This window comes from Candoia aspera, chromosome 2, assembly GCF_035149785.1.
Source record: "Candoia aspera isolate rCanAsp1 chromosome 2, rCanAsp1.hap2, whole genome shotgun sequence".
Lineage (NCBI taxonomy): Eukaryota > Metazoa > Chordata > Lepidosauria > Squamata > Boidae > Candoia > Candoia aspera.
The window spans coordinates 161,125,190-161,148,694 of NC_086154.1; the positions used below are offsets into that span (position 1 = coordinate 161,125,190).

The window sequence follows — 23,505 nt, forward strand, 5'->3', positions numbered from 1 at the left end:
CCTTCTTTCAATATTTTACCCTTTTTAATCTTCAAATCCATAAATCACAACTTCATTTTTCTCTTTTTTCAGCAAAAAGTCCATAAAGGGTTTCCAGTCACTGATAAATGTAGTTGCTGATCTTTCTCTAATCAAACAAGTCAATCTTGCCATCTCTGCCAGTTCTGTCATCTTCACCAACCATTCCTCCGTTGTAGGTATTTCAGAGTCTTTCCGTTTCTGCGCATATGCAGTAATAGTCTCGCAGCAGTAATCATATATAAAAATAATCGTCCATGGCTCTTTTCTAGTTGATGTTCATTAATCCCAGCAAGAAAAGTTCTGGTTTCAGTTGAATGTTGATCTTTAAAATTCTTTGTATTATTATATATACTGTATATATGAACCATTTTCATTCTCTCAGCCAAAATCACTGTCAATAACTTATAATCATTATTCAGTAATGATACTGAGTGATAATTTTTTGTCAAGTCAAATCTTGACCTTCTTTAGGTATTAATAATATATTAGCCTCCATTCAACTATTCGGTATCTTTCCATAGCCTGTAAATTAGAATTCATCATGTTTTGCAACAGTTATAATAATTCACCTTCAAAATGTTTATAATGAGAGGCTGGTAAACCATCTGGTCCAGGTACTTTCCTTATTTTGATCTTTTATAAAAAAAACTTCACAAACTTCCCTTATTGCAATGGGTCCGTTCATTTATTGTTTCAGTTTTTCTGTGATGTTTGGTAAATTTCGTTTCTTTAAATATTCATCCTTTAGATTATCTGTTATTATAGTATTTCCATCTTGTAATTTAATATCATTGCTCTTCTCTTTTTGTTTCCTCAATTTATATGCCAATCATTTCCCTGGCTTATTTTAAAATTCAATTTTTGTTTTGTTTCGTGCATAATTCATTTTTACTTCCATTTCTCTTACTGTTAAGAAAGACAAATGACATTGTAAAAGTTTAATTTGTTGTAAAATAATTTTCTTTTTTGGGAATTTCTTTAATTATTCTTCTTTCATTTTTATCTGATCTAAAATTGCCTATGTTTTCTCTTCTCTCTCTCTTTTTAAAGCAGCTAGCTATTCCTTGACCTGCCTTTTGACCGACTAAAAGCAGCTTTTTCAAATTAATTTGGATTCATCCATTTAGTTGTTTTCTAGCATGTTATTGGTAATAAATACTTAGGAACTGAACAGCTTCTTTGGATTTCAACCTCTGAATCCTGCCCAGGATATTCAGTCATCAGAAGTCCTGAAAATGATAGATCTGTTTTGAATGCTTTCAAGCACTTTTAAAAAAATGAATGTCCAAGCAAAAATAAAATTTGCAATTGCACGAGCAACCATGCAGTTCCAAGAACCTTATAGGTAGTCCCCTAGTTGGGACCAGCAACTTCATCATTAAGCAAAGTGGTTGCTAAGTGAAATCCTGACTGTGCTTATGATCTTACTTCAGCTTTCATTTACTTTACAGAACTGCAAAGGTCATAAATGTGAGGATTCGTCGCAAAGTTACTTTTTCATCACCATTGTAACTGCAAATGGTCACTAAACAAGGCACGTGCCAAACGAGGACTACCTGTATATTTAAAGATGGCACCCAGATCAATTGTTAGTTAGGTCAGGCTAATAGGAATGTTACTGCAAGCTTTTCCTTTGGAGGTTAGTAGTTTGTAAGAGATAGATAAGAATGAGGAAGTGGTACTAGAAGTAGACAGTAGGAGACACTGTGCATGGGAGGAAGAATTTAATAGCCAGCAACAACAGAGCAAGAGAGGGAGTGTACCAAGTGGGAAAATACCAGCCACTGATGCTCAATGCCAGCTGTGTCAGAAGGCATTTGAAGCCAGCCATTTCTAACATGGAAGATCACATAGAGCAGAGAAGACCTAACTGGACTAAGTGGAACATTAGAGTAGGCTTCCAGAAAGGGCTGACAAGGACTTCCCTGCCCCGCCCCACCACATACAGTGAGAGAACACTAGAATTTTCTATTACAGTTTCCAACCCAAACTAGCAGTACATATAACTTACTTGGATCTTGCTGTTCTTGCTTCCTTGATCTTGCCCAGCTATGTGGGGCTTGATGGTTATCACTTATAAAAAGTCTATAGAAATGGGATCCATCAGGGACTATCTTGCCAAAATTAAATCTGCCCATCCAGGCGAAACATCTCAAGAGGAACTGCTGAATCCCTTCTTGGGAAAAGTACATGGAGTGTGGGCTGGTGGCAGGTCTTCTTAGTATTAGCCTCCATGCTTCGAGACATACTTCCCCCGCATGAATATCTGCCTCCTTCCTCCTTGCATTTCACAAGGTGGTTAAAACAGTACTTTTAAATGATGCCTTGTCCCAAATTAATTGTGGGTGTTCATCTTGGGTATGCAATGGATGCTATTATAATTTTGTTACATCATCATCATCACCATCAACATCGTCATCATCTCTTGTTCTGTTGTTCACCATCAACGTCTTAAATGATTAGGTTATTTTCCAAATAATATAAGTAAGCAAGCAAGCAAGCAAGCAATTGTGTTTTTACATTAGCTGATTAAAAATGGGGTTAAGCAACAATGCAAAAATTAAGGAAGCCCCAAAAGTCTAACCATATATACAAATTTCTCCCCATCCTTACTACAAAAGAAACTCCCCATTCCATTGCTTCTCTACAAAATGCCCAGCATTTCCCCAAGATACAGGAAAGTGTTTTAGCTCATTGGTAGAACTTCTGCTGTGCCTGTAGAATATCCCAGGTTGAATTTCTGACTCTTCAGGTACAGCTTGGAAAAGTCCAAGTCCAAGTAGTGTACAGTTCTCTGACACAATATGGAGAAATTCCTGGACTGTCCTGAATTCAGTGTTTGACCCCAACGGGCACACAAAGTAGTAAGCTAAGACAATGCCATTCAATCATCCAAAGGCAATGCACTCAACAAGGCACTCTGCGTTGCTCCAACATCCTTCTCCGGCATGACTGTAATAGCCAGAAGGAAGGTTTCTGGGTTTGCACTGTGCATGTGCAGATGCTTCTTCCAGTGCTCTATCTATGAGCAAAAGCCTCTTCTGGCTACTAGGCAGGCAACATGAAGTGAAGCAACTCAGCCAGTCACTTTGCTCTTCAGAAGCAAGGAGACTTCTTAGAAGCAGCATCTAAGGAGTTCTTTGTTTGAAGTATCATTGAAGCAAAGCACTCCTTTGAAGCTTTGCACAGCCCTACAGGATTCATGCTGGCAACCACAGATTTACTCTTTTTAAATCTATAAGAAACTATTGTTGCCATATCTACAATGATTCAATATATTTATATAGTGTCAATAGCCAAAGTTGGATCCCTAAAAGCACAGGATAGTCACATGTGCTTCTATTAAAACCAGGGGTCTCAAAGTCACAAGTGCTGCATGAAACTGAGGTCATTAGCCAGAAGGCAGTAACACTGAAGCCTTTTTATACATGGGTGCAGAAGTTGGTCAAGAAGGAAGAAATGGAAGAGTTTCACAGTTGCCATTAAACATAAATTTATTAAATAAACTAAATACATTTTTTTTAAAAAACTTTACTGTGAAACAGCTATTTACAAAACAAAGCTGCAAAATAGCCATTCATTTTGGCCACTTAGTTGGCACCATTTTTCAGGAAGCAGAACCTCAATATTTTGTTACTGAATCAATATGCAGTATTTTTTCAGATCATATCTAGGATGATATAATATAGGAAACCCATCCCACTAAGAGATGCCCAAACCCTGTTTTTTTTCCTGTTTTCTAAGCAGAAAGATCGAAATTCCTTCAGTGTTTTTCTCATCTACTTTTCTTTCCATCCCCTTTCCTTGGTTGGCAGACTCCTTCTTTTTTTACCTTTGCCTAACAGAGGGACCTTGCTTAGTTGCTCACTCACGGACTTTCCCATTCCTTGCTTGTCAGAGAGAACTGCACAGTACAGTGGCTACTTCTGAACCTCTCCTCCTTGGCAGCTTCCTCCTTCCCTCTCTTAGGAAGCCTCAGCCCATTTTCCCTGGCCAAGCTTCCCTTCCCTGCAGTCTCTGCCTGGAAAGGCCAGCTCTGCCTCAGAAACAGAGCCTGCCACAGACTGTGAGAGCGGCAGGGGGTCCTGGAGGGTGACATGCTCAGTGGGAAAAGCCCTGGGGCACTGACTGCTTAGCCCATCTATCCAGGTCCTGCTGTTGTTGGGAGATTGGCTGGGACAGGCCAAAGCTTGAGGCCAGTTCTTCTTCTGGAAAGCTCCCAGTGGCCCAGCCTTCATATCTTCATGATGCTCAGGGCCGTGGCCTTGCTGAGAAGCATCCACAGCTCCTACCAAGTACTGTTCTGGGCTGAAGGAAATCACTTGAGGTCTTGGAGGGTCACACTGCAGGCAATGGGCTGCAGGTTTGAGAGCCCTGCACTAGATACACCTCCTAGCCATCATGTCAATGAACACACTTGCACAGATTTAACAGACAAACATGACAAATATCAATACTATTAAAGTTAAAGTAGTATCATAAAGGGTAAATGGCATGATCGATCCTTAGCATTGTAATTTTGAAAATTCTGCAGCTAAACTTTCATTAATTTTTTCCAAGAAACCACAGAAATTCTATACCATTTATGAGCATTCCAGTGTTTTCAATGTCTCCATAAAAATGTGTACGATACAAAATGTCATCATAAGCAGCTAAGAGTATATAAAAAAAGTTACGCATTTTCAGAAATATTAACTATTGTGTCAAGCTTAACGTAGGTTATAAAACTCTTGAAATATAAACATATACTACTAATTATTAAATATAAGAACAAGAAAATGGAATTGGATTATAATAACATAAAGTTATTTGATAGCTTTGAGAACATATTATTTTCATTTCAGGCCAAATGACAGACATAGTATTGAAGATGAATAAAATACGAATTATCCCAATTGGAAATGAAATCTATCATGTAAATTATTTCAGAAGAAAAGAACTACAAAGAAGGCACACAATTTCAATATGACAGACTTTAAGCAGAGAGGAATTGAATAAAACGTGGGCCACTAATACAAAGAGGATACTTAAAATTAGTAAATGTAAAACTAAACAAACAACTGAGAATTATATCGAATGAGTATCATGAAACAGGTCTCAAGCAGCTCTTAGACTGGAAGCATGGGAGGCAGTATTTTCAAACCCAATGTCAAGCAAATTGAAGATTTATTGAACTCCTTTCTTGCTCACGGCACAAGAAATGTTTGTATTTCTTCTAAACACAGCGTTCAATAAACTTCAGAACTTTGCATATAGATCTAAGATCCTTCAGCCTTAGGTTTGGATTACACATGAACCATGTGCATATTCCTGTTCTATTTCAATGGCAATTGAAATATAAATTTGTAGGGTTCTATCAGTTTAAACCTTCAGCATCTTCACTTTTCATATAATGTATCCAGTTGGGAAATGAAAAGCTTAGCCTCATCAGAAATGTCCAAGTGCAAAAATAGCTTAATATATTTCTTAGTTCCAACTAGAACATCACAAATGCCAAATGACAACTTTCAAGTCCATTATAACTCTTAAAAATAGGAGGAGAGATGTACATGGTATGGTATGAATGATGAATATTATTATGAGGAAAAAGGTGCGCCCTCATATGCAATATTTACTGGATTGTTTACATCCCACCATTTTAAATATTTTTTTAGTTTAGTTTATTACAGTCATAGGCTACAGCAACTTAAAAGTAAAATAATAAAATACTGTAGATGCATCAAAATTGAAACATAATACAGATAAAATACCAAACCTTATATAAAATTATATTAATATAGGACAATAACCGGACTTATCCCACTTGAAGCAACTGATTATGTTCCACTACAGCCAATATAGAGAACCTGGCTATACTATCTGAAATCTCTACCTCCTGATTAGCTAATAGACTGAAGTAGTCACCTTCAATCCTGCCAAATATTGCATTGTAATGAGAGAGAGAGAGAGAGAGAGAGAGAGATTTTTATAACTTTAGATTTTTATCTTTTATATCCTTTATATATGCTTTTGAATGACTGTTATGCTGATCTATGACCATAATAAAATTTGATTTGATCTATAAAAGATGCACTGCAGCATATTTCTGATTTTCCATTCACCACATGCTATTCTTTCTGAATGTTGCAAAGCCTGCCCTCTAAAAGAGCAGATGGAAGGGTACTACAACAGGCCAATGTAAAAGCTGTTCTGGTATTTTTGAATGCAATATTAAACAAATAATGGGTAAGTATAACCCTTTTTTTTGGTCTCGCTAAAGGAAGGTAGAGCCTAACTGAAATCACTTTGGAGAATTGCTTAAAGAATGATTTGGCCTATTCAAAACACACTGAGTTTGGTATATTAGGTGAAAGCCCACAATTCCTTGGGGTGCGAGAAAGTGATTTCTACCAAGAAGACTGGAATTTATCTTGGAGAATCAGAGCAGCCAAATGGCTTGGATTCTTAAGCCAAGGGCTGACATATGTTATATACACTTGAGTTTTCATTGATGCCATTCAAGCCTCAGTCTGAACGACTGGATTTAAGAAATACTGCAGAACCAGAAATATGTTTAATTAAACAGCATCTAACAACTCTATGTCGTTCTAAGCAGATAGCTGAAAGCCATAAGATATCTGGGCTATTACTTTGGCCTCAATCATTTTGAATCTACCTCCTTTGGCATGAGAAAAGTTTAAGATGTTGACCACCATCTTTTTTTACCTCCTCTTTTTATGACTGGATTTTGCCCCCCCCCCCCATGTGCCTGCAACATGGAAAACAATTCTAAGATATTTAAAGGTCTTAACCTGTTCAATAACATTCCCATTAATTTGCTATTTATATTTAAATCTAGAAGGTCTCTTGAAAAAGACCATTTTTTTGTTTTTTGATAGTTAATAAACAGATCATTATCCATGCAGTAGGAGGCAATTGATCTTAATGCTCTCCTCAGTTCAAGAGGTGAAGTTGAGATAATGGCTAAATGGCAGGTGATTTTGCAGATTTCTGAATTTCCCCCCCATATCATTGGTATAAACAATTGTTATATCAATGATATGGTGGAAAAATTCAGAAATTCAGAAATCTGCAAAATGACAGTCATTCAAAAGCATATATAAAGGATATAAAAAGTAAAAATCTACAGTTATAAAAATCTAGAAGGATCTATCTATCTATCTAAATAGCAAAGGGCTAAAATACAGCCTTGTTTAATACCCTTGGAAGTAGGCACCACAGCAGAGAGCTGACCTTGGTTGTCAATCTGATCTGAACATAGACATTATCCTGCAACATTTTAATAAGCACCAGCAGCAATCTCCAATTTGTTCTTCAGTTGTTCTCCAGAAAGAGTCAAAAGCTGTTTTGAAGTCAATCAATGCCACGTACAGGGCTCCTATGAGGACTGACAGATATTTTCGGTAAGATGTTGTAAAACCAAGCACTAGTCCATGGTATCCCACTATTCATTTTTTGAATATTCTACTGCTCATAACAGTAATGCTCTTGATTATATTTCCATGAAAATTGGTTCATATGAATCTAACACCAATAGACTGAATCTGGTGCAGATTGTTTGGATCTCGCTACAGGAGATAGCAGTTCAAAAGCTAGCTACATTAATTACTGGCAAATAGTTCTGATGGTAATTAGCAACTGACAATTTCTCTGAGGTGGTTAAAGGGAATAGAAACTAGAGAAAGGACAGAGCTCTGCTGAGATTACACTATATAAATTGCAACTCTTGTGGACTGCATGGGTGGAAATGTAAATAAATTAGTACATAGTTGATGGCAATGCCCAGGTAGTCAGGGCTTTTGACTGAAAGCTTTTGAAGAAGCTGGGAAAAATCATCTGACATTATTTGATAATGAATCCTCAGGTTAGTTTGCTGTCTATATTTCCTAACATAGTTAAAGTGACCCAGCACAAGAAACTGATTCAGCTTTTGTTTTACCTATTATGGCTCTTACTGCAAAATACTTAAAAACTAAATTTGACTGCCAGACAATGAGACCAGCCCAAGTCAGATGGTACGCCTTACTATGAGGAAGACTGTAGAATCCTCACAAGTTGATCTGGAAATGGCCTCACCAAATTTGCAAGGAAGCCTGGTCACTGATGGAACACATACCAAAAAGAAGAGTTCACTTCACAAGAAAACACACAATTGGAATGTGAAAAGTGAGAAGCACGAACAAGGGAAAAAGGAGAATTGTGACTTTTGAATTGTGATAAACTGGATGTTTTAGGAATAAGAGAACTTAGGTAGACAGACTGGGTCACATCAACTCTGATGATTACACGATATACTGTTCAGGGCATGAGGTCAAATGAAAGAATTATGAGGCAATGATACCCAAACAAAACACTGCTCAGTAATAAATAACCGAATTACATGTAGTCCTCGCTTAAAGGCTATTCATTCAGCGACTGTTTGAAATTACGATGGCGCTGGAAAAAGTGACTTACGACCAGTTCTCAAAGTTATGGCCATTGCAGCACACACACACCCTGTCACTTGATCAAACATCAAACACTTGGCAGCCCACCCACACTTACAACCACAGGGGCACTTCAACTTCCCGCACCCGCCTATCTCCCCCCCACCTCTGCCCTTTTGGCCGCCTGCACCTTGCCATGCAGAGTGGCAAGCATCCCCAGAACCACGCGGCTCTGGGGCTGCTTGCCATGCCCCGGAAGTTGCAGTTGCCCCAGCCCCTTTGCAAATGGTTTTTTCCAGTGACTAATTCCTACACATGGCTCGCTGAGCCAACCCCTGGCCCTTTCCCATTGGGCAAAACTGCTTCCTGCCTTCCCTAGCCAATGGCCCTCCCCAGCCAAACTCCAGCCCTTCCCCAGCCAATGGGGAAGGCAGGAAGCAGTTTTGCCCAATGGGAAAGGGCTGGCTCAGGGAGCAACTTGCAGGAATTGGTCACTGGAGAAACCACTTACAAAGGGACTTGCTTCGTGTAAAAGGGCTTCTTGGCATGAAGGTCCAGGCCAGGTGTGCCTTGTCAGCAGTGGGAGCAAGAAGATGGCAAGGTGAGCTGGGGTAGCGGAGCGCAGGGGGCAGGGGCCTCAGAGTGCAGGTGGTGAGGACGACTGCAGCTGGTATTGGGCTGGGGCAGATGCAGCTTCCTAGGGTGTGGCAAGCAGCCCCAGAGCTACACAGTTCTGGGGCTGCTTGGTATCCTGCAAGGCAGGGTGCAAGGCAGCCAAAAGGGCAGAGATGTGGGGGGAGAGACAGGTGGGTGGGGGGAGTTGGAGGCAGTCCCTTACCTTACTGAGGCTCGGGGCTGGGAGGGACCAAGCCTGGAATGGCTTGGATTGGGGTGGGTCCTTGGCTAACAACCACTGAAATTTGCTTAACAATGGCAAGGGGAATTGCCAGGATTGCCATCGCTAAGTCACATGACTGTATGACTTTATGACTGCATCGCTTAGCGATGAAAATTCCAGTCCCAACTGTGGTCATTAATCAAGGACTACCTGTAATGGATATCAAAATTAAACAAGAATACGAACTTCTACTCAGATGCACAGGAGGACTTATATAGGAAATTACAACAGGTCTAAATGCAGCATCAAGAAAGGGATAAAGGATAACTGGAATGTAAAACCTGGAAAAACAGACAAACTTGGAACTACAGGAAGATCTGGAATAGATAAATGCATTAATTTAAGAGATTAGTTAATAAGAGTTTTGTGTTGCAAATTCTTTGTTTATTGCCAATCTCTGCTTCTGTCATGGCCCAGGACTCAGACTCTGACTTTGAAGAAGCTTCTCCAGCTGAACCTGTGGAATGTCAGCCTCAGGAGACACCAAGCCAGGAATCACCTGAGGCTGATAAAACACAAGCACTATCAGAGGAGCTAGAGCAGTCAGATGTCCAAGCCCTCGAACGAAGCGAGTAGAGTGGAGTGCAGAGCAAAGATGCTCAGTGAAGCTCCTTGCCAAGCAAGAGAGTAACTAACCTAATTAAAGTTAGCTGGCTGCAGCCTGATTTAAGAGGCAGCTCTGACCCATGTTCCTCTGCTGGAAACAACTGTCTGATCTCCTGCTCTAACATGTCATTCCTGTGATTCTGCTTGTGATTCCTGAAACCCTGACCTTTGGACTGGCTGACAAACCTGACTTGGTTCTCTGAACTTCGGGGTGGATTTTACTTCTCTTCTGTGCGTCCCTACTGAAAGTAAAACTACCCAGGCAAGCTTTCTTTCCCAGAGATTGTTTTGATTTACATTCTTTTCCTTGTCTACCATTATCTACTCAGCCTTGAGTTAACTGCTCTTTTCACCTAGCAACTGAGTGTGTGTGTGAATTTGAAACCTGAAACAGGACAGCTTCAAAGAACATGAACACAGATTCTACACCTAGATACCACTGGATAGACAACACTGGAATCAAATAGAAAACAGATGATGGAGAAGTGCAATCCAATCAGCCAGGACACAGGTGCACATTGTGTAATAGATCATGAAATATTGCTGTCAAATCTATAGGTATAAAATAGAAAATTTTCACAGGTAGGTGAAATGAAAGTTTGAGTGAAGCACATCCTCAAAACTGCTTTGGGAAGCAAAACAGCCTCCTCGCTTCCAAGAACAAAGTGAAATGACCATGTTGCTTCACTTTGCTTTGTTTCATAGCTTCTCCAGTAGCACCTCCCAAACCACGTGTCCTTTGAACTGCTCACCAGAGATCTATCAAGAGGTGCAGAAGATGCACAGCTCACCTCCTCTGCATTTCAGGTGGAAGGGCTGCCCACCTCCTATGGTGTGGCTTGCCCCAAGCTTTGGTGAGCCATGCTGATAAGCAAACTGCTCTATCTTCTCCAGCTCTCCCTCGCCAAAACTGAAAGTGACTGCTTCTTTTTTTACGAGATAATTTCATTGGAACTTTAGAGGAATGCTCTGGACATTGTAAATCTTGACTTCAACAAAGCACTTAACCAAGTATTACATGACATTTTATTAGCATACTAGTTAGATATGGGCTAGATGGCATGTTTATTAGGTGGATCTAGAGTTCACCTGAACAAGTATTCATACAGTTTCTCCTTAGTTGAGGTATCCAAGGTTCAGTATTCTTCAAAGTTTTAATTAATCACTTGGATAAAGAGGTGGAAAAATCATTTATGAATTTTTTAAGTGATATAAAAGTAGGTAGGAAAATTTCTAGGAAATGGAAAAAAAATTTAAAAATGTGAAAGATTATAGAAGTGACCTTTAAAAAGGGGCAAATGTAGAGTTTTTCATTATGGAAAAAAAGATATAGGTACAAGTTGGAGATATCTGGCTTAGTATCTTATCCATATGCTATAGTTTATGAACCTCCCCTCCCTCTACCTAAGAAATGTGCATTAGAAGAGTTATGGGTAGAACAGATCCTCAGAATAAAACCTATACATTCTCAGTGTATAATATGATTTGATTAAATTTATGCTATTCCAAAATATTTTGCAGTACTGTATGTAGCTAAGTCCTGCTATAATAGATAATGTAATTACCTGTATTTGTTCTTTAGCTGCTCAAAATCCATGTATCTTTTCTGTAGAGTATCATATTCAGCATTTCTGAGGGGAAAAGAGAGAAGAAGAAATTATGCTTAGGTACAATGGACTCCAATAAATTCTCAGTTATAGACAAGCCTTCATCCTTATGTACAGAACACTTAAGACAACTATTCCCAGTGTACTCTCACACTGCTTATCTACAATATCAAGAGTCATTGTTAAAGCTTTATATAGCAATTGTATTTCAGAACTGTTCTTCTTAGAGCCTTGTATACACCATGATAGAAACAATTATGAAATATATGACTTTCCACATAAAACTCAGAATGAATCAAATAAACCAGGCTCATCAATAAATAACTCAAGGCAGAAAACATACCTATTACTCTTTCCTCCTCCTATTTTCCCCACAACAGCAACCCTGTGAGGAAGGTTGGGCTGAGAGAGAGGGCAAATACTGTAGAATGTAACTTCCCTTTGTTTAATCTTCTTTGCTGTCCCCAAAAGTTCTTAGTTTTTAAAAATGGCTGTTTCATAACTTAATTATGGATCTCAATAGGTTTCTGGCCATGTCAAATTCTGTCATGTGGACTAAATTAAATATTTTGTATGATGTCTGTTTAAATGTGCCCACTATTCCAAAAACAAAAACAACAAATTCAGAAGAGAAGTGTTAATCTTTTAACCCACAGTATAAACGAGGTCTGGGAAATATTCCAGAATAAGTTCCTGGACTCTAAATTAAAAATATAAATATTGGCGCCATTTTGACCTAGTCAGGAAGTATTTGATGAGAAAGAGACAATCTCAGCTCAAATATATTCTATTCCTTTGACATTGCGTGTCACCATTAACAGGCTACATGAGGCTGGATAGCTATAACATCCCCATCCCCTAGTTAGGCTTTTCAGAATACACCCAATTTGTTCCCCAGTTGCTGGCATTCAGAGGCTCATGCCTTTAATCCTGAACGCAAAGCAAGGCTGGAAAAAGTTCTGATGGAGTGATTTAATTAGAAGCTGATTTATTCAAATCCCATAAAAACAGATATAAACAAAGCAGGGTGCCCTCTTTCTCTATTTCTAAAAGAGAAACAAAGCAGCCATACTGTTTTGCTTTGTTTCTTGAGGCTTCCTTCAGTAATTTCTGCAGCACTGCATTGCCATTTATGAATGGCAGTTCTTATAAATCTTTGTTCCATTCTCCTGAAAAAGAAAAAAGTTACAGTGGTTGGGGTCTTCCTCATGTAAAATTATGGATAAATGGAGCTTTGTTTTTCTCAGTCTCACTCTGGATCCAAGAAATGCATTTATTTTTATTTATTGTGCCTTCAAGTCACTGTTGGCTCCTAGTGACTGCCTGGACAAGTCCTTGCAGTTTTCTTGGCAAGATTTTTGAGAAGTGGTTTGCCCTTGCCAGCTTCCCAGGGCTGAGAGAAAGTGACTGGCTGAAAGTCACCCAGCTGGCTTCTTGTCTAAAGCAGGACTAGAATTTACAGTCTCCTGGTTTCTAGCCTGGTACCTTAACCACTACACCTAACTGGCTCTCTCTGAACTGCACAGACTTCCTTAAAAGGGAACACAGCCAAATGGGCCATTTATGGAGCATTGATTTCAGCTCTCAGTACAGATTAGGAGGTATCTGCCTAGCCCTAGTAACCATGGAGGACACTGAGATGTTGTCCATGAACTGTTTATCTCTAATCTCTACTGGTTAATCAAAAAGGTCTTGAATAGGAATAATGACCATATTTAGCTAAACACGGTTATTACAGAGGAATACAGGCATGACCTTGAAGAAGTTTGTTTACTTATTTATTATACTTCAAATTTAGTCACGCCCATCTCACTCAAGGAGCAACTCTAAATTAGGTAAACATCAGATTAACCTGAATAGACAGGAGGGGGTAGGGAAAAAAATCAAGAATGCTCTGCTTTGATTTTCTTCAATATAAGAGGGGAGAAAGAGAATCTCTGTCAGGCTTTTAAGATTGGGTTATTATATCCTACAATGATAACATAGGGTTCCAGTAGTTCATGTGGTATCTGTTTCCTCACCTGATCTACCTTGAAGGGCTGGCAGTTATAATCCCTATGATATTGGGAATCCTGTCAAGGTTCCCAAGACTATGGATAACTGGGACCTTATTGAGCTGAACTGCTATGACTCCATTTCAGAAGGGAATGAAATAAAAATCCTTGTCACACGCCCATCATTACATCTGCAAATGCCTGGTGTGACCTTGATTACCTGATTGTTTGGGAAAATACATTTTTGGCTGTGATGGGAACCATGGTAGAAACAGAAAAGGCAAGAGAGAACTCAGAGTAGAGATCTCAGTTCTGGACTGATGAATCCCCAAGGTAGAATACTGCAGTTTTCAGCAAAAGGTGCTTGACTAAGAATTGCCAAAGTACAGAGCCATAGGATTTTCTGTTAGTGGGAAAGGTGTTCATCACTTGCCACAGTTTTCTTTCAGAACCTTATGAGATATTCTTCTGCACAGTTAATCCATAGTACACTTTGAATAGAACAAATAAGTAGCAGAACCTTGTATAGGAAATAAAGATTTTAGTCTCTGAATATTTTCAAGGAAAAAAGTTCTAAAAACAGTTACAGTAAGAGTTACACATAATTGCTTCTATTTCAAGATACAGACTTCTGTCAACTGAACATTATAACCACGTTAGTGACAAAGATAAATAAATAATTTAAAATAACAACCCATTTCCCTAAACTTAGAATTACTTGGACCTCTTCCATTGCTGCATTGCCCTTAGCAATTCTTGCTCTAATTCCATCTCTTTTGTCTTCAAAGGCTTAACTGCTTTTAGGGGGTGCTTTTGTGGATACACAAAGAATTTAAAAGCTTGTTCTGACAGTTATCCCTTTGGGTTCACCTCAAAACAAATTTACTTTTATCAAACGGTAAGATAAAGTATATTTTCTGTAATTTAAGAGAACTTTGTTGTGGGAAAAAGTTAGAATAAATTTCTTCTCAAATCGACAGCAATTGCATTTTAATTTAAAGAGTTTTAACTGCGATGTATTTAGTTCAACTTCTTAATTTGGGTGATCAAATGAATCCTAATAGATGGTATTTCTGGACTCCACTGGGCCCTCCTTGAGTTGTTTTTTTTTAATAAAGCTCTTATAATCATAGAAATTCTAACTTAGCTCAGACATGGAATAGTGAGAATTCATTTTCAACTTCAGTGGTTTTAAAAAGGAAAAAGTTAAGTCTTATTCAAGTCAAGCTCAGTTCCATGTTGTTTCTTGGCCACAACAGAAAAGTAGTTCATTATTGCTTTCCTCCAGAACATATTTTTGACTTCATGCAATCTAGTTTATAACCCTGTGATTTCCTGGTGGTCTCCCATCTAAATACTAACCAAATCTTACCCTGCTTAACTTTTTCAAGATCATCCAAGATCAACTAAGTGCCAGCACCTGTTAAAAAGATCCTTTTCCTGTCCCAGACTACAGATAATAGAACTGGAATGTGTTCTACACCACTTTTATTCAAACAGCAATAGAGGCACATGGGTTATCAATACACACACACACACACCAGCTCCTTATCCCCTACAACCCGCCTCTCAAAACCTTTGTCTTCCAATTTCTGGTCCTGAAAATCAGCAGGGTAGGGAAGCTCTTAGACGGCAGGGAAGCAAACAGCAGACAGGAGAAAGGTTTTGCGTGCTTCACTCACATGTTTGATTCAACTGGTCCAGAATGCAGCAGCAGACAGGCGCGCCTTGATATGCCTGTGTAACTCCTCTGCTTTGCAAGCTGTACTGGTTGCCAGTTTGCTTCGGGGTCAATTCGAGGTGCTGGCTGTTACCTATAGAGCCCTACGTGGCACAGAAACTGTTTACTTGATGTTATCTCCTACAGTATCCACCCGACCACTCTGATCTGGCAGGGTTGGCACGCTCTGGGTTCCTTTGATTAGATATTGCCATCTATCAGGACCCTGGAAGCCTGCCCTCCAGAATGCGGTTCCTCTGGATCTGGATGGCCCCCACCCTACTGGTGATTTGAAGGGGCTTGAAGGTGTGGGGGCTTGAAGACTTATTTAGTGAGGGTGACTGAAGCCCCCTTGGAGTCTTTTTCTGATCCAGTCTGATTCTGTCACCTTGCTATCTTTTATTCCCTATTTTTGTTTTTGGGTGTATGTTTTTCTAAAGTTGGGAGTTGGGCAGCATAAAAATTTAGTAATAAATAAATAAAAATAAATTTTGCTCTTCCAGCTAGACTTTTTCCTGCCTGTCCTGCCATTGACGGCAAACTCAAGTTTGGTTTGGATTTGAAACAGTATGAACGTATGAACATTGTACAATAATCTCCCTCTGTGTTATAGCAAGTGTTTTGTATTTGGTTTGTTTGTGCTGCCTTGTCTCCTTAATCCCTTTTGCCACCAGTGGAAATCTCTTCCCCATCGCTTCCACCTTCAGTTTTACACTTCCATTTCATAAGAGCCAGGAAGAGAATGAAGTGGCAAATTGGATATGTTTCATTCCGGAACTGTTGGCTTATATATTCATCAGCAGATTGCAGAAGGGATCTGTTTGTATATGATTTGAGGTTCTGCAAAATTTGCACAGTAAATTGGAGGGCAATTGTTATACTTTTTTTTTCAGGAAACTCTTACAATGCTAGCCTGAAAATACAATCCTTTTTCAGCCCCAGAGACTCCATTTTGTTAATGTTAAAATACACAGAAAAGCAAAGTACTTAAAGCGGCATTAAATGTTCAATGGCATCTCATTAAAACAACTATTATTTTGCAATAAAATTACTCGTTTCAAAATTCTGTAGCTGCTTATTGTGACATATCACAAAAACATTGAGTAAAAACCTATCTACAAACTGCATAACACGGCAGATTTCTCATTTGTTCTTATTTTAAGCGTAAGTCAGGATTCCCATTTCTGTTCAACTGCAGAAAGAGGGAGAAAATGTTTAACTCGCTGCTGTGCAACATACTGCTCTGTGAAAGTAGGAATCCTGAATGATAATAAATAACTTAAAGACAAGCAAACTAGTCATAAAGATCGCTTGGACTGCAGTCCTGAAATTAATGTATTATTTGCTTAGCCACAATTACACTTAACACAGAATAGTGAAATAAGGCAATATTCTATGTTGTTTCCCACTGGGATAACGGATACAAACTCACAATTAGACCTCAACCGCCTTGCAAACATGCCAAGCAGTGCTGTATTCCATTTGTCTCTACCCAGCCACTTTTGCTGGGTAAGCTTTGCCTATATTTATAGTTCAAAATTAAATCTTTTGAGAGCAGGGGGCTCCAGATGCCTACCCTCCTGATGGCTCTACAGCGAAGGAAGTGCTTCTCCTAAGATGTTTCATCCTACGGCATTCGCAAGCTGTAAAACTCAATTACAGCGGAGAGCTATAAAATGTTAATGCCTTGAAATTTAGCCAGACCCTAGGACCGGGAATGCTACTTTGGCCTTTTTCAGAAGACTGGAGATGCCGTCAGAAGAAAAAAGAGTAGCTGGTGGCTAGGGGGCCACTCAGTTAAAAAGGAGGAGAGAGTCAACGCATCAGCAAATGATGCACAATTTCGCGAAGGCAATGGTTGACAAACAAAAAACTTGACTGCCTCATATATTTTAGCTCCACAGCAGCCCTGCAGAAGTCAAGAAGGACACTGATCTTTCCAAGTACCCTTCCACTTACAGTATGCCCTGGGCCTGCTACTCTCCTTTGGTCATATTCAGGTCCCTACATTCTTGGGTGCTGCATCTCAGTGGCACTCTCAGGTCCAGAAAAATCCAGCTTCTCACAGAGCCAGAAGGAAAAGAGAGGTAATGAATGGTCACTGGAGGTGGCTGCTAGGGGTTTACATGGTGCTGTACTGGTCAAAGCTCAAAGAAAGCCATCCTTACATATAACCAGTAAGCCCTCTGCCACCTCTTTGTCTCCTTGGTCCTCTCAGGAATCTTTGCTTCATGTAATGGACCTGTACCTTTTTGTTTGCCTCTTAATTTATTAAGACTTATTAATTTGCACAGCACTCTACCTCCCTCCTCCCCCTATAGCTTCCCTGTGCAAAGCAGCAGCTGAGAATTGGGAAAGGGGATGTCTAATATTGTCTAATAGAATTAGGAGCTGTTGAAAGTAAAGGGAGCAGGAGGTAAAGATGCTAGTGATGGATGAAAATTAGCCTATCTTGCATGCTGTTGCCTGGCTAGTTAACCCTTTTTGGCATACTCAAACAGAGCTTCTCTCTTTTCATTTCTTTTCTTCACCACCCAGTTACATCTTCCCCTCCTTTCAACATCATCCATTCTCCCCCTTTCATTTTCCTTCCTTCTCAGTGCAGTCACTCCTTCTATTCAACCTATTTCAATCCTGTTTTTCCTTTTTTTTGCTGTTTCTGCTGGAAGGGGAATGGGGAACGCATGTGTATTTGTCTTTGTGTTTGTGTGCTTATTGGAAAATGGTTTGAGTGTAAAAGAAAGAAAGAAGGCTATATGCAGGTAGGGATAAATTAATTTTGTAAGTGAGGATTTTTTTTCAGGGAATTATTTTTAATTAGCAATTACTAATGGCGGAGGTTGTCCTGGGTCTGCCTTTTGAGGAAGGAGGGAGTATGACTTCTAGCAGGTACCCACGTACATACGAGTGTCAGTGCATACTTTTATGCGGGGAGGGGGGGAAATGGAGAGATTAGGATATCTCCAGAACAGATTTCAGGATTCAGAATGGTTGTCAAGATGGGGAATGTAAGCCTTCCTTTCATGTATTTCTCTTCCATCTTATTTCTCAATTCCATAATAGTATAGCCTCACTATAATATTAACTCACTATTCTAAAATTCTGTCTGTTTTCACTTTATCTACATAAGCATACTTGCAAACACTTTTTACACACAGGATAGGAGAGAATAAAATTAATGAGTTCTTATACTTTCAACAGTTACGTAGCAAGAAACTCTGGATTTTTTTTTTTGCTGTCTAGTAAATGTTTCTAATTACTAGTAGTAGTCTTTACTGCAGTCATTAACCAGCACAAGGAAATTAATATTCAAATATCCAAAATATCCAAAACTAAATTAACAATATCAGGGTAATTAGGAAAAGTACATAATTTTGGCTGAAAGACAGTATTAAATCAAAATTATGCTAAAGGGGTTTCTAATTACTGTACAGCTTTTTTTGTAACTATTGGTTTCCCACGGAAGTGCCTGGTTCTGTCTCTTCTAATTCCATATTTATTTTTCTGTTTATGTACAGTATATAACTAGAAGTAGAAAGGTAGGAATGTAGTTGGACTGTGGTCTGTTGTCAAAAGATGTATTAAGAAAACTGGGGAAGGTAGGAAATAGAAAATAGCTTTGAAGCAAACACTGAAGAGGTAGCTGCCAAGGGGAAATACAGTGGGAGCTTGCACCTACCCATTTCAGGAAAAGGAGGACAGTCCCTGGCTGGCCTCCCTTCCTTTCAGACAGCAGTCTAACCAGAGGAGTCACGATCACAATGGTGGGAACATCTCCAACCTAAAAAATCCCACTCTTCATTGCCACATCATAGAATGTATGAACTGGAACCCACCTACAGTCCAATCCCCTGCTTAGTGTAGGTATCCAATAAATCATCTTGACAGTTCCATTCTGTTTGAAAACATCCAGTAAGGGGGAGTCAACTGCTCTTCTAGGCAAAGTAGGAAATCCATTACTCTTCTAGACAGACTGTTCCACTATTGAACAGCTCTTTTTATCAGGAAATCCCTTCTAATACTTGGCCTGAATTTCCTATCTTTTGCCTTCAACCTATTGGTTCCTGTCCTGTTCTCAGTTTCAACAGAAAACAGGTCTTCCCCCTCTGGCAACTTTTTAGATATTTGTGGGCTATCGTTATGTCTCCTCCCCCTGCTTTTTTTTTTCCTTTGCAAGCTAAAACATCTATTTGCAGCATAAATAATCTCTTACTTAATTTAATTTAATAATTCTGGATTTAATTCTGATGAAAGTGCTGACTGGATGGAGATTTGACAGTCAGAAGAAGGAGGAGTTCATGCCTCCCATCTCTGTTGACCAGCCTACTGTGTGCTACAGCTGGTCTATAGGAATTTTATTTTGCTGACCAGATGCACCATTGCCAATTTCCAGGGCATGCTGCTGTGCTTGGATGAGTATCAGACTGTTAGGCAATGTGATCAATGCTTGCTTGCAAGAAGACATGCTCCTCCATACCTAAAAGAGGCAGAAATAAGCCCTTTACTGACAAAATCATCCCTTGACTCAGGAGATCTTTACAATTATAGGCCAGAATCAAATACTCTCTTTGCAATATAGTTGGTTGAGAAAAGAGTGGCCACACACTGTTCTAGTTGCTTCTAAATGATGCTGATTTTCTGGATCTATTCCAATTGGGCTCTCACCAGGGATATGCTACCAAAACTGTTTTTTGACATTGCTAGTTCCCCTGTGGCTCTTGGCAGATTTCCATGTCATTCATCATGGCATCCTTCTTAACCTCCTGGGAGGATTGTGCCTTGTGGGCATTGTTTAAGGGTAGTTCTGGTCCATCCTTTTGGATCATGTCCAGAAAATGGTGCTGGAGGACTGCTCTTCAACATTGATAATTGTCCCATGTGTCCCACTAAGTTTGAAGTTGTCCCCATGCTGTTTAGCATCTAGATGAAACTGCTGGGGTGCCACCCGGCTTTTTAGAGTAAGGATGACAGCAAGCTTATTAGTCAGCAAGACAGGGTTACGGCACGCAGCTCTGTTGCCCTAATCATCTAAATCCACTGATGCATAATCAGTGCCCTGAACACTGCCTAAATTCAATAGTTGACTAGATGAGAGAGAAGAAAGTAGAAGTAATTCAGAGAAGACAAAATAATGTAGGTAAAGAGGAAACTGGACTTGGCAATGGAGGTTCACCCTGTTGTGGATGGGATTGCCTCTCTTCCTGAACAAACAGGTTTGTTGTCTGAAAGTACTCCCTGATTTTCAGCTATTTGCAGGGGGCAGCTTGTGAAGAATGTCTTTGTATAATTAATCCTAGTGTGTCTACTGCAACCTTCTTTGAGCTGGTTAGATATCTGAGCAGGTCAGATATGATAATAGTATCCATATAGGTTATATCCCATTTTGACTACTGCACTGTTCTCTACATGAGGCTATAAGAAAAGAGACTATTATGTAAGTTTTGAGGTCGACTTACTATCAAAATTATAGACAATATAACTCAATACCACAATAAAATAATAGAATAATTAATGTAAGATATTTCCTAATAAAATATAAAATTCAGAATAAACAATTCCTAATATCATGAAAACTTTAATATAAGTCTGTAGTGAATAATGAGAGGAGCTTTGCCAGCTTCATAAACAACCTGTGAAAATAAACATTTTAAGGGCCTTTTTTAAACTTCAAGAGATTAGACTTGAGATATAATTCAAAGGGGTTCTGATTCCAGAGACTAGGAACTAAATGTAAAGCACCCCAAAACATGAGGTAGCAAATTTAATACAGGGAAAACACCAATCGACCTTGATTGCACAATCAAGCCAAGTGCATATAGAAGCATAAATTATAATCAAGTTTTTCAGAAAACTGGGTGTTCCTGTATACACTGGCTGAAGGTCAGTGCCAACAAGTTAAACCAATAATGCTTTTGAAGACCCAACCAATATAGAAATTGGCTAAAAGAAGAGATGTGGGTATATTTGGAGAGATCCAGGACCACAGGAACTGCACTATTCTGGATGTGAGCCAGTGGGTGGGAAGCAAAGTAAAAGCCTACTACTATAGTAATCTAGGCATGATCCCACCAGTGCTTGGACTAAGTGTTTGGCCATTTCTAAAGTAATATGTGAAGAAATTATCTGGATATTTAGAACATAAAAATTATAACCTCTTGTAGATTCATTGATGAAAGGCCTTAAAGTAAGGTTCTCATTGATAAAAATTCCTAATTATATAACACAGACAATACTGACAACTGACAGTCCTGAAGAGCAAAAAAAAAAAAAAAAAGCGGGAGTAAGTAGGACATTCTATTAATGAACGAAAATACACATCCAGAAGGCATCTAAGTTTATTCCAATTTAGGGGTAGTTCTCAGTCATCCAGTTACTCTGTTTTGGCTGTAGTCTTTTAAAATTCAATTTTTCAAAATGAAATATTGCAATTGCAAAGTAAAAAGAAAATCCAAAGCAAACCTTTTTCGATGTAAAATAAAATGTGTAATGTCAGGGAATATTAGTAAGAGTATCTGCCTAAAGTATCTGGTAAACCTCAAGTCAGTCTGAATTCCAGAGAAAGAAGATTTGATTCTCCCTGAGAGATTCAAACTCCTTAAAAAAGAAACCAGAATCCCAACTTCACCAATAAATAAATCACCCATGTCTCCTAAATCTACTGAACATCTCTAGCAATGAAATAAAAAAAGCTCGGCTTAGAATTTAGATATATAAATATCAGTTCCTGTTTGCACTTTTCACATCCTGCAAGGACTGTCAGGCATCTCTCCTTGATCTCTGAATTTTACTACCTGAATTGAGCTCTCTGTTTCTAACATCTGGTGATAGGAATACAGGCACACCTCGGAGATATTGCACATTCGGTTCCAGACCACTGCAATAAAGCAAATATCGCAATAAAGCAAGTCACACAAAGTTTTTGGTTTCCCAGTACATATAAAAGTTATATTTATACTATACTGTAGTCTATTAAGTGTGCAATAGCATTATGTCTAAAAAAATGTACATACTTTAATTAAAAATGCTTTTATTACTAAAAAATGCTAATCATCATCTGAGCCTTTTGCTGTTGGAAAAATGGCACCTAGACTTGCTTGACCCAGGGTTGCCACAAACCTTCAGTTTGTAAAAAAATGCAGCATCTGTGAAGAGCGGTAAAGCAAACCGCAATAAAATAAGGTATGCCTGTACTAATAATGTCACATTATTCCTTCTCCTGCAGAGCACCTTCCAGGAACTGTCAACTATTCCTAGGCTCTTTTTCTGAAAACCTACTGGGAGTGGGTGGGAGGGAGAGTAGGAGGCAGGAAGGAATGATGGATCACCAAGCTGTAGGGGACAATTTAGGCCAATCCCCTGCTCAGGGCAGGAATTTTCTCACAGATGACGCTCTAGTCTTCCCTTGAACACAACTAATGAAGGAAAGTCCATCATCTGTCTGAGTAATTGATTCTGCTGCTGAACTGCTCCTCCTGGAACTTAAATCAACCATTCTGTGTCCTACACTTTGGAACAAGAAAGAACAGGTCTTGACTTTCTTCTATGTAACATCCTTTGGGGTACTTGAAGAACACTATTCTCAGTTGCTTTTGCTCAAAGCCAGTTATCCCTTTCAAACTCTCCTCATAGGGATAAGTTTCTAGTCCCCTGGTCATCCTGGTCCCCCTTCTCCGAACCCGTTCCAATTTTTACTAATCGTTCTTAAAGTGTGGTGTCTACCACTGAACACAACTGGATTTTGACATATTTCTGATGATGCAGCCTAAACACTGCATTTGTCTTCTTTTCACTTACATCACATTCTGTCTCCTATTCAGTTTCCAGTCAGCTGTTATTCCACAATTTTTTTTTCATAAGAACTAAATGTGATCAATGCTCACCACAATCTGGCTAAAAACTGATTGTCAATTCTGAAGCTCAGTAATATTAGGAAGTGAGGTTCACAAATGTTGCCTAGCAATATACTTGTACACAAACCGTTCTAATATTACATTGTCATAGAAGACATACACGCTGTACAATCCTTCTGTGTTCATAGTTTGGGGAAAATATGAGGATTCTCCCTTCCAAGTGTGCTACATTCAACTTGATATCTGCTAGGGAGCTACAGTTGAGGCTGCTGCCACTTTTTTAGCTGTAGCATTTCCTGGATGGCTTATTCTGCTGGGGCTCTGACTGAAAAAAATGAACACTATTGATCCTGCTGACTGTGCAGTTATTGTTGCTTTGCCTG

General features: G+C 39.1%; 1 protein-coding gene across 1 annotated transcript in view; it reads right to left on the reverse strand.

Annotated features, from left to right (window-relative positions):
• ADGRL3 (adhesion G protein-coupled receptor L3) overlaps positions 1-23,505 on the reverse strand; it is a 575,448-nt gene that overhangs the window by 449,490 nt on the left and 102,453 nt on the right. The window contains exon 2 of the mRNA XM_063294636.1: positions 11,517-11,582. The gene's annotated coding sequence lies outside the window, so the exon portion shown is untranslated. The remainder of the gene's footprint in view (positions 1-11,516; positions 11,583-23,505) is intronic.